Here is a 13,152-nt window from a genome sequence, read left to right as displayed (position 1 = left end):
ATTAAAAAAATCTTCTCTCAATCACAGGAAGTCTATCATTTATGGACCTGTGCACTTCCCGTGGACTGAGCTTATCAGATCAGTGTTTCAGGTGGGAGGGTTGGTTATAATGTTATAAGATATTTTGCACACATTTCACACAGCGCTTAATCAGGTAACAGTTTGAGTGAGTTACTGCTCTTAAAAAGGTAAATACCAGTAAAAAGTTCCTGTGAGTTCTAATTCTGGGTTTGGGTTCCTGCTGAGCTCATTTAAACCCAACATAAACACGCTGGAGGAAATTAAACAATTATCATATTTAAACAACACAAACAAATCAATACTGAAACATTAATTAATGATAAAAAATAAAAAGCACAGTTTACTCACACCTCTCCAGTGTGTTGCTGAAGGTTCGAGTTAACACCCCTGTAAAGTTCAGGCAAACTGCACGCCTGGTCCTACACAAGCTCGGCACGTTGTATACGGTGTTACCAGCAAAGTGCATAGTTAGTGCAGGGCCTTCTAGGCAGGGTGGGGCCTTATGCAAACTATGCAAGTTGCAAAAGGCCCCCAAGTGCCAAAGTGGCCCTTTAAAATGGCAAGATGTTTAATATTGTGAGATGTTGTGTAGCTCATATAAGTCATCATTAGTCATATTTCACAAAAGCATGAGCAAGCAAAAATGTTGGAGAGCAGTTCACAGAGAGGCTATGCTTTTCCCCTATGCACTACATAGTGCACTGGATAGTATGAGCCAATATGAGCCAAAATAACACGGGGACTGGCACTGGATAGTAGCATACTCATCTCCAAAGTTTTAAACAAGTACGATTTTACCTAAAGAAGCAAACTATGTGTCCAAATATTTGTGGACACTCATTCAAATAAATGCATTTAACTACAACTACACCCCTTGCTGACACAGATGTGCAAATGCACACACACAGCTTGTCTAGTCAATAGAAAAGGACTGTGGAGCAGATCAACATGACTTCTTGTAACCATGCATAGTGTGCCACTACCATCATCCTGAAAACTGAAAGCCTACACAGTGTTTATGTGGTTATTAAAATCTTAGGTATAAAACTATGAGGATGCAGCAGAAAGCTGCAAAGCTGCTGCTATTATTATCTACGAGGGTTATAGCTCATACAGTGTTACTCAATAACTCACATGGTTGTAAGACACTGTGTTTGGTTGTAGAAAGGGATCGGTCACTCAGCATGCAGGAGGACTGACACAGAGCAGGAGATCCTGCATGGTCATGTCTCAGAGGTGATCTGGTTTGCAGCAGAAGATGACGGATGTACATCATAAACACAGGATCCCCGGAATCTGAGGAACACTGCCAGAATGAGGGCAGTCAATGTTGCTGGCAGGACACAGAAGATCTGCAGAGGGTGACCCTTCACACGCCGGTGTCCTGCAGTGTTTATGAGCAGCTGAAACTCTCTGGCTCTTCTTTCACTTCACATGCTGCCGTACTGAGCGGGAGACAGAGAATACGTGCTCATCATATGCTGGCCTACGTGTCTGCGACAGTCCTCGTGTGTGTATGTGTGTGTGTGTGTGTGTGTGTGTAAACAAACACTGCACTGAGCAAGTGCATGTGCAGCAGTGCTAACAGAGGGAAGCTACAGCAGAGTCTACTGTCTGTAAATAGGGGAGTGGTGCCCAAAGGCTGGAGGTATTTCTGACGCTGTCTTGAGGACATTTATGTAGAGCGGTCTCTGTATGCGACAATTGAAAAAATTTATTATAATTATAATTCATCTTTATTATAAATCTTTAGAAATTCATTAGAAATTTTTTCAATTGTCGCATACTCTCACTGTCACTGTCAAAACTCTTGCAGATCTGAAACAGAAACTTTGCATAAGAAGAATATAAAGGTTTAGATTGATTTAATTAGCTGTATTAGATGTATTTTGCTATATGGCAGAATTTGATCAATTTCCATTTGTATTGGTTCCAAGCATCACATTACATCTGCCATTAAGCTATTGCAATATTCCTCCAGCCTGGACCTCTGCTGGATTAGGTCAGTCACTTAAAGGGGGTGAATATTTCTTCAGTCACTTATTTTACATGATATTATTTTATTTAATGCACATAACGCATTTCGCATTTTTTGTAAATTTCTGTCAGAAAAGTTCAATTGTATTGAGCAGAATTCCATTTATAAAAGCAATAAAAGGGGGAAAACTGCAGGAACAAGTGAGTTTAAACACAAACACAGGTGTTTATTGGTTTCCTGAGAATACTGTGATAAACTAGTCCATGCCCCCCTCCCTCTCTCATTAATCTAAATCACACCGCCTCGCCAATGGATGCGAACACTGGGGCCTTTTAACTGCTGCATTTTCCAGTGTGTAAAACTGAAATGCCTTTTTAATGCCATTTTATGGATTATAATATCAAAATATAGTGCAATACATACAAAAACATTATTGGAAATTTGTGGATAGACCTGAAAGGAGCAGAGAATACAGGATGGCAGAAATCCTCACTGAACTCGAAGCCTTTCGCAGGCTGAATGCACTGAAATCACCCAAACAGGAACTGAACTCTTCCCTGCTACAGAAAGGGCTGTTTCCAGGCTGTGACCCTCGCCACAGGAGGTGTTACTATACTGACCATGCAGGGTTTGCTTCAGGTCCTTTTCCTTTTTTGTTATTTTGAAACTTGAAAGACAAACATGAAAAAAGTAATCCTGAAGTAAAGACCTGTTTCATCTTTAACTTTCGGCCCTTTTGGAGATTCGGCCCTTTTCCTCACTCAGCAGATCACTCAGGGCTGTTCAGCGTTTTATTATAATAATAACAACTCACATAATTAGTCCACCTGTTTTAATTTGTCACATGATCTGTCACACGATCTCAGTATATAAGTAAATATGCCTGTCCTGAAAAGCTCCAGAGTCTGCACCAACACTAAGCAGTGACCATGAAGACCAAAGAGGACTCCAAACAGGTCAGCGACAAGGTTGTGGAGAAGTAGAGACCAGGGTTGGGTTCTTTATAAAAATCCCAAACTTTGAACATCCCACAGAGCGCCATCAAATCAATCAATACATAACGGAAAGAATACACCACCACGATACCCCTGCCAAAAAAAGAGCCGCCCACCAAAAGGAGGACATTATTCAGAAAGGAGATAACTCTGAAAGAGATGGAAATCCCCACAGCAGAGACTGGAGTATCTGTCCATAGGACCACTTTATGCCGGGCGCTCCACAGAGATCAATAAACAAAGAAAACTTGTTTGGAGTTGCTAAAATACACGTGGGACTACCCAAATATATTGACGGAGGTACTCTGGTCAGATGAGACACAAATGATCAACATGAACAATGAACTCTTTGGTCATCAAGGAAAACACTGGCACCTCTCATCACCCCGAGAACACCATCCCCACAGTGAAGCATGGTGGTGGCAGCATCATGTTGTGAGGATGTTTTCCATCGTTTCCATCGGGACACTGGTCAAAACCGAAGGAACGAGGTTCATCTTCCAGCAGGACAATGACCCTCAGCATACTGCTAAAGCAACACTCAAGCTTTTATTTGTATTGGACTGGCCTAGTCAAAGCCCAGACCTCAACTCAATGGAGAATCTGTGGTATGACATTAAGACTGTTGCTGTACACCAACAGAACCCATCCAACTTGAAGGGGCCTTGAAGAATAGGCAAAGATCCCAGATGATAGATGTGCCAGACTTATAGAGACTTGCAGCTGTAATTGCTACAAAAGGAGGCTCTACGAAGTATTGATTTGGGGATGTGAATAGTTATGTACTTTTAAATATTGCTCATTTGTTTCACAATAAAAAAAATATTTTTGATATAAGTGGTCGGCATGAGGTGAATACTTTTACTAAACACTGAAAATTCATGTTCATCATGAATACTCTCCAGAGTCATCAAACCTAATGGAAACCATTCCAGTAATGCACGTTTACCCCCCCAGTGTTTCATCATTTCTTTGCAGGTTTCAATGTATCAGTCAACTTACTATGATCATATCTCTATCACTTCCTCCTTCTCTCTGTAACAAATAAAAACACTGAACAGAGAACACCATTCATACCATCCCTGAATCTTTCAACATCCTGGAGTGTGCACTGGTTCAGTCACAGTTATTTTCAGCATGCAGCGTCTACTTCCTAGAAACGCTCAAAATACATCAGTGATTTAGACAGACGTCCTCCTGCGGGGTTTCACTCAGGTCACCATGGTTGGGTGTATTAAATAAGAGGACATTGGGAATGAACAGGCGTCCACTGTGGTTAGGATGTAGTGGCTGGGGGGATTCAAGTAGAGCTAAGTTGTAGAACCATGGCAATATATGTGTGTATGAGGGGGTTCAATATCTCTAAAATCGTGCAGTTATTAATTATAATAATAATAATAATTACAAACATATATTACATACATAAACATATTAACGAACATAAACATTTACTCATTTACCAAAACTAACAAATAGCCATAATAGTTTATAGAACCGTAAGAGGGTGGTAAAAGTAAAACTGTTTATATTGATTTTTTTTTACTGATTTTATTATACATCTGTAGATATAATAATAATTGGGAAGACCAATGGTACATGTAGACCAGGCGGATGTGTTTAAAGCTGTGAGTTAGAATTTCTGGGCGTATGGTCACCCTATTTTAACCTCTTAAACTCTTCAGAACCACCGGTGGTTCCTGGCCCCCCCCCCCCCCCCCACACACACACTGTTATAACACATATTTTATTATGCACACATTTATTCAGTATTGTCATATGTCTGCTGATACCCACTCCTCCTACATTATTCATTCCTTGTTCTTTATAACAGCACTGCCCTTCATCTCTAGTTGGTTTCAAATGCACATTTTTTTTAAAAGTTATTCTATTTATTGTTATTATTGTAATTATTATATTGTAATACTGTGCTGTATTGTGTAATTGCTACTCTGCTACCTCAGATTATAATTATTATAAATGAATATTATATTATATATATAATATTCACAGAGCCTGAGGGGCTAACATCTTCAACAACCTACCCGCTCCTGGCATTTCTGTGATATGCATCATCTCTGAATAATAATGCTGCCTTGTTTCACCATTAAACACGTCTAATAGGCCTCATCGCCTCTGTGTACCTCTTTCAGATACAGTTTTTTGAAACCTCTAGTTCACTATTTTCAATATCAACTTCCAACCTACGGGCACCACTATCAAATCTGTACTCCTACATCACGACAGGAGCCGCCATCAGTAAATACAAGATCCTGCCCATACATGGCCATATCCTTACATTCTCCTCAGCACCTCAGCACATGGCCGGTGTGCTTAAAGCATAGCGAGTAAGTCAGATAAGGCAGGGATAAACGTCTTTACAGTAATGCAGAGATCGTCTGTTTGAAGGTAGCAGCTGCTTGTGCGAGATGCTGATTGGTTGGATGTGGGCAGGAATTCTAAGGACGCTGATTATGCCGTAAACTGTGGTCGGCCTTGTTTACTTGGATGGTGGCTCATTTATTAAAGGATAATCCTGTGATTTGAGCCTCTCAAAGATCTGGTCAGAGGGGAAGCAAAAAAATAAAGCAGCGAGCTTGACAGATCAAGAAAGTCCAGAAGCAACACACGGGTCATATGGCAGCACCTGCAGGGGGTTGCATGCTCCCAGGGCCAATGGCAAAATCAATCAGCAGACCCATGCTGGTCCAGTCCAGGGGAGAGGAAGCCAAACTGCACATGGAGCAAGGCAGAGGGAAGTTCTGAAGGGGTGTGACAGTGGGGTGCCTTATGAGAGTTATGGTACAGGAGGCTCAGGGGAATGTGTAGTTAATGGAGGGCCCTGCCGATGGAAGATGAGAGGTCAGACCCTGTGAACAGAATGACCCTGGATATGCCTGTTTCTGACACTTCTGCATGTGTTAGAGTTACCAGAGGCTATAGTGTAGGGGGAAGTGGAGCCAGCAGTGTTGTGGAGCAGGGGAAACTAACTCAGCTCTGTTTCTTAAGATCTGCAGGTGGAGGATGGACAGTGAACGTTCAGAACAGTATCCTGAGGTGTGTCCAGAGAGGGAGGTGGTGGCATAGATAAGGCCGAGCAGAGCAGAGGGCTAGAGCAAGGAGAAACAGCTGTGCAAACCAGAAGGGGTGAAAGATACGAGTCAGGAATCAGCTGATAGGATGAACATTGCTGTCAGTTGGAGGATCCAGTGAGGCCAGCAGCTGAGAAGCTATAGGACTGGAATGGGATGGATGAAAGGATGGGGAACAGTGAAAGGGGAGAGTTTGGGTTGAGCAGGAAAGGCGTTGAGCTGATTGGGGGAAAGGCTGGGGTCATAATAAAGGGGGGTTGGAATGCTGGAGGAAGATAAGGGATGGGATCGTAGAGGGAGCAATTGGAATAATAACAGGAAAATGAGGACAGATTAAAGGAAACAGGAAAGGAAGAACATGGAGACATGGGATGAGCATAGGGTTCATTGGATAAATTAGGGGATGAGTGCCAAGAGGTGGGATGAAAAAGGAACTTTCTGAGTATTTCTACAGACCCAACACACACGCATCGCGAGGCAGTTTCTGTTTGTCTTGCATTACAAGCTACAATTGTCTGCTCATCACTTAAAGATATGAAGTGAGAATCTGCTGCAGCAGTAGAACTGTTTTCCACACTATGACTGTTAACCTTTGGCGGTTCTCATGCATGCAAACCTGTGTGTGGAGGGGGTTGATATATTATACCACTACCTGTCGTAGTCCGCTCTGTGTGTATGGAGGCACCATTACTGATGCATTGGTCACTGAGAGCACTGGACTGTTTTTTTTACATGAAACATGTACTTCCTATACTGATATACAGTCTCTGACATCAACTGGAATAACGATTTTCCCACTCCTCCATGCAGAAATCTTTCAGCTGTGTGATGTTTGAGGGGGCTCTTGCTGCACCGCCCATTTCAAGTCATTCCACAACATCTCAATAAGATTAAGACTCTCAGACGAGAGAACTGAACAGCACGACTGGCTAAAACTAACAGCTCTGCTAAAATACATGCAAGTAATGGGCAAAATCAGCAGAACGTATCGAGGTCATGTCCATATATTGTGTGATAAGCTGATAGTGTAATTATCATGGCAGGCCTAAATCCAAGGAGACACTTTACCTCAACCCTATTTTTATTCCATATTGTAATTATTCCTTTTGCTAAAGTCATCAGATACTATCTGAACAGATATCTGAACAAAATTCATGTTCATCATGATTACTCTCCAGTGCCCCAAACCTAATGGAAACCATTCCAGTAATGCACGTCAACCCCCCCCCCCCCCCAGTGTTTCATCATTTCTTTGCAGGTTTCAATGTATCAGTCAACTTACTATCATCATATCTCTATCACTTCCTCCTTCTCTCTGTAACAAATAAAAACACTGAACAGAGAACACCATTCATACCATCCCCGAATCTTTCAACATCCTGGAGTGTGCACACGATGTGACCGTCTACTTCCGAGAAATGTTCAAAACTAATGAATGATTTTGAACTGTGCAGTCACGTAAAAAAACAAACTAGTACACACTTGATCTATTTAGTCTTTTTTAACATCTGGACAGAGATGGAGGTAAAAAAAAAATTACATAATCTTAAGTAAAACATAATTAATAGAAATGTAATTTTCTTGTGAGAAAAAGTTAGAACACCCTGTGTCCTATTAACTGGTATTACCCCCTAGGCTTAAATGACCTCAGTTAGATGCTTCCTATACTGATCTACAGTCTCTGACATCAACTGGGAGAACGATTTTCCCACTCCTCCATGCAGAAATCTTTCAGCTGTGTGACGTTTGAGGGGGCTCTTGCTGCACTGCCCATTTCAAGTCATCCCAAAGCGTCTCAATAAGATTATGACTGACTTTGACGTTTCCATTTCTTTGAGCCATTCCTTGATGGAATTCCTGGAACATTTTGGGTCATTGTCTGATACAAAAAGGATTCCTACTGGGTTCAAAAATGAAAAGCTTGCTAGGCTTGTCATGTAATTTCCACCTCCATGCTCCATACACAGTTGCTATAAGGTTCTTATGCTCGAATGTCGGTTTGCCCCAAACATCTCTGTTGTTGTTTTATCCAAATAATCCCCTTTTGGATTCATCTGTGCAAAGCTCATTGTTCCAGGTGTCTTGTCTTAGTCTTTGTGTTCTCAGACAAACTTTTTTTTCTGATGTTTTTTCACAGTAAGGTAAAAAATCAAACATGTGGTCTCTTTCTGATGGTAGATGCTGTTTATTGACCTTATGTGTGGCAAGAGCTATCTGTATATAATGACCTTTAATTCAACAGACTCCTCCAGAATCCTCTCTAAGCTGAAGTTCTGCACCTGGTTCTGATTCTACACATTTTTTCAGTTTTCATCTGTTAAAATATGTTCATCCTCCGGCTGAAGGCATCTTTATTTATCTTTATTTAGGTTGTTGAAGTTTTACATCTTCAACAACCTACCCGCTCCTGGCATTTCTGTGATATGCATCATCTCTGAATAATAATGCTGCCTTGTTTCACCATTAAACACGTCTAATAGGCCTCATCGCCTCTGTGTACCTCTTTCAGATACAGTTTTTTGAAACCTCTAGTTCACTATTTTCAATATCAACTTCCAACCTACGGGCACCACTATCAAATCTGTACTCCTACATCACGACAGGAGCCGCCATCAGCAAATACAAGATCCTGCCCATACATGGCCATATCCTTACATTCTCCTCAGCACCTCAGCACATGGCCAGAATTCTCCTGCCACTTCTGTGTATTATCGCTAGAGCATTCCTCTGTTTAAATGTGCATGAGCCAATTAATAGGTGCTGCTGTACATTTTATTCATTAGGAAATCAGCGGTTAGAGCACCAGGCTATTGATGACATAGGGTTGTGGGTTCGATACCCGGACTCGGCAAGCTGCCCCTGTTGGTCCCTTGAGCAAGGCCCTTTACCCTCTCTGCTCCCCGGGTGCTAAAGTTGGCTTCCCACCACTCTGAGTGTGAGTGTGCTCAATGCCCCTAGCTGTGTGTGTGTGTGTGTGTGTGTGTGTGTGTTCACTACCACAGATGGGTCAAATGCAGAGGACAACTCAGTTCTTCCAAAATTCTTAATTAATACATATTTAGGACCCCTGTCAGTCACAGCCCCCCCATATGGCGCCCCTGTCTGCACTGTAAACCCTAGCATTAAAAACTCTATTCAGCTGTTGGTGGTCGAGGAAAGCTAGGGGTGTCTAGAGAGTCTCAGAGCACCCACGGTCAGTTATATCTCAATGTGAAAAACAAGGGTGTTATTGAGGACATGGCTTCTACCTCTTTAAAAACACCCATTTAATATAAATAACACATTTACTGCTGCACAGGATGTGCTCTGTTCAATACCCCTGTGTTTGGCGGCAGCGTGCAACGCTTTCAGTACAGCATGGCCCATCTGTGCGTTGACTCTTATTGCACCCGATTGATTGTCCTTATCCATTCAGGACAAAGCAACACCTGTTTACTAAAAAACGGTGTGTTGTGTAATATACCACATGACCTCACTTAACCTGTGGGGAAAAAGTTTCACCCGGTTTTCGCCTCCTTTCACACATAGGTACTTGATCCTCTGCTGGAAAACAATATACAGTACAACAGAACCACACCCACTAACCTGCTGCATTGTTTTTGGGGGTCTGCATGCACAAAGCACAATCCGTGTCCAGTTACAAAGTGGGGTGATTTAATGTAGTGGCCTCTCCTGTCATTCATATGCAGCCCTTTTCAGATAGGCTACTTGATCTAAATGAAAATGAAAGCCGTCACATGTTTTAGTGGAAGTAGTGGGCAGTCCTGCAGGTAACACAACCGCCCTAGTCTTTTCATTTCATCATGTGAACGTTTTTATGGGGTTGTTAGAGGTTACAGGTGCTAAATAGGCCCCTGGTGGCTCATTAACTGTGCCACCTAGCGTTGCAAAGTGAAGAGAGAGAGAGAGAGGGACGAGAGAGGGAGAGAGAGAGGGACGAGAGAGGGAGAGAAAGGCCCAGACATCTATCTGGCCAGTAAGAATAAATGTGGGAATAAATGTAAATAACATTTATATAAAAAGTCCAGATTTTTCATTCAGTTCAAAAGACCAGTTCGGCTAATCAGCGCTTCATTAAGTTAAACTGGCTGTGCTGTTGTTGGATTGATACATCTCTGTGCAGTGACTGGACACTTACAGAGCTAGACCTCTGAACTGACAAGATCAAAAGACATCAAATATACACTCTCAAAAAGGGGAGGGGCTTCCTCAAGTACTCCTTCTAAGTTCTTTACAGTAAGAAAATGTTATAAAGTTCTAAAGTCAGAACTAGGACATCTCAAAGAACCATTTGAATGCTTTAATGTGTGTGTGTGTGTGTGTGTGTGTGTGTGTGTGTGTGTGTGTGTGTGTTGTTTGTATTAGGTGGTTATCACTTTAAATGGTTCTATATAGCACCAAACACTGCTTCACACTGTTATACAGCCTTTTTAACCCCCCCTTTGTGTGTATTTCAAAATTGTGTGTATGCAAAAATTTGGACACTCCTGGTTAAATAGTCTTCAGAGAACATGCATGCACATTTTAATGAACAGTTAATGTTAATTTGTTTAATTTGTGAATGCACTAAAAAAAGAGAAATAAAGCATAAACCACATCATGGATGAAGGTTATAGCACATTTTATATGACATGTTTTACCCCCCGCCCCAAAAAAAAATGCAAATGACACATTTAAGTTTGCTCTGAATCTGATCTACTTATTTCCTATAAACCCTCTGACTCCCAGGTCTTCCTGCTGGATTACTCACTATCTCACCATCCACCCTGCACGGGTATGGCGAACATGCCTTCTCCAGGCTGGCTCCTCGACTCTGGAACATTCTTCCCCCACATGTCCAACAGGCCAACTCTTATCTCCACATTTATAACTCAACTGAAAGCCTCTCTCTCCTCTCTTACTTGTGTTAACCTTAAATCCGCCCTCAACTAAGTCTTGTCATGCTTTTAAGTTTTCTGTCTTCATGTCTGTCTGTCTTTACTGTTTTATGTTTTGACATTTTGTAAGTGTCTTTGACTTCATGATAAGTGCTCTATAGGTATAATGTATTATTATTATTATTATTATTATTATTATTTTGCATTGGACTACAAATATAATTGATTCTATATTCCGGATAGGTAGGTGATCGGGGATGTCACCAAAAGATTTCAAACTACAGTCCCAGGTCAGCCTGTTCTGTCTCAGAGCCCTGACTGAGGGTGTACGGCACATGCAGCCAGAGACAGTCCCCGACAGTTGATACTGTAGCTGCTTGGGTTCTGCAGAATGTGAAGATTTCTGCACATCAGAAGGTCTATTGATGACAAGCAGGAACTGCAGCACACTGAAGCTCCTCAGCGGTTTCCTCCTTTCCTTTTACAGACACACATTATACACTCTTCAGAATGACGGTGCAGAAACTCAGGCTGCCCTGTTCCTCTCCCAGGGGGGGGGGGGGTTCAGGCAGTACAGTAACAAACTCACTTTACCTTTCTCACACATGCAGCAGCCGAGTGTGTGTAGATGTACTGCTGTCAGCTAGTTTTCTGATTGTTCTCAGTCTGTTGAGTCCTTTACCTTTTGGTGAACCCTGCTTTAGTGTAATAAGTGCAGAGTTCTGGTAATGCTGGTCAGAATGCAAAAATACTAAAGTTCTGATCCAGAAAAGTGGGGAATGACAGTTGACCTATTATGGGTCATTATTGTATTAAATTTGACTATTAAAGGACCCATTTATGTTTTTTTTTCTAGTAAGATCCACCTTTTTGTACCAAACTCCCTCATCGTTCATTAATAAATAATCATATTCCAAACAACCTCTCTTAAATCTCTTCAAATGAAATGTGCTGTTTTTGTTACTGTGCCTTTAAGACTGATTATATGTAAATTAGATGTTCTACTGTATTCCAGCCCAGAACAGCTCCTGTATGCTCAGTTTAAATGGCCTGCACTGATAAACTGCAGTAGGTTAACCCCTTAAATAGCCTTGGTCCTGAAAGTGTTATCACACTATTACCAGAGAAAAGCCCCATCAGTTTGTACAGAAGTAATACACTGTGTAATAAGCCTTGCTGCATTAAGGGGTTAGGTACTGAGGTGGATACAGTCAGGTCTATAAGTATTTGGACAGTGACACATTTTATTTGTAATTTTGTCTCTGTACACAGCCCAATCAGAACATAATCATTTTCTTTAATACCTGGATGCAAATCCTTTGCAGTTAATGAACCCTGCAGCCTAGAACCCATGGACATCACAGAATGCAGAGTTTCCCTCCTGCCAGGCCTTTATTGGAGCCACATTCAGCTGCTGCTTGTTTGTGGTCTTTCTGCTTCAGTTTTGTCTTCATTAAGTGAAAAGATGCTCATGTGGGGTTGAGGTCAGGTGGCTGACTCAGCCCTGTCATCTCTTTGACTTAAGAAACTCTTGGGTTGCTTTTACTGTAGTTTTTAGTTCATTATCCATCTTTACTGGAAAGCGCTGTGCTTTCAGATTTCAGTCATCAATAAACACCAGTCTGTCTCGATCCGATCCAGTCATATTGTAATGGATGGGGTATCGGCTATTTTAATCCCAATCCAGTTCTGAGTCTTTGTTATAAATGTAGTGTTCAGAGCGCCACCCGGTGTTCTCAGTGCGCCATTAACAGACATTACCTCCAGCCGGCTGCAGCAGCAGTGCGGACGCTCTCAGAAGGTAAATAAAGGAGTTGAGGTTCTGCAGTGTGGAGCTATTTTACAGTGGAACCTGAAAACAGACCATAATATCGGAACCTGAATGTCTGAAACCCAACTGGAGCTGGGAGCTGATTGGTCAGGGAGGAGAGTCGGACTGGATTATAAGATGTTAAACACTATAAAACATCAGTCAGTCCAGAGTGTCTGATTATAGAAACTGATGCTGAAATAAAGGGATTTTACTGATCAGATTAATCAGCAGGTCATCTGATCTAAACTGTGGGACTGGATTATTTATTCAAACACAAAGATCAGATCAGATTGGATCGACTGATACTCAGCATTAGGACTCGGTCCAGCTCACGGGGGCAGAAACCCTAATCCCTACCAGTTACCTAATCCTATTGACA

Source organism: Salminus brasiliensis, chromosome 13 (genome assembly GCF_030463535.1).
Source record: "Salminus brasiliensis chromosome 13, fSalBra1.hap2, whole genome shotgun sequence".
In the NCBI taxonomy this organism is placed as follows: domain Eukaryota; kingdom Metazoa; phylum Chordata; class Actinopteri; order Characiformes; family Bryconidae; genus Salminus; species Salminus brasiliensis.
The sequence above is the reverse complement of the archived record's forward strand: the minus strand, read 5'-3'. Positions refer to the sequence as shown.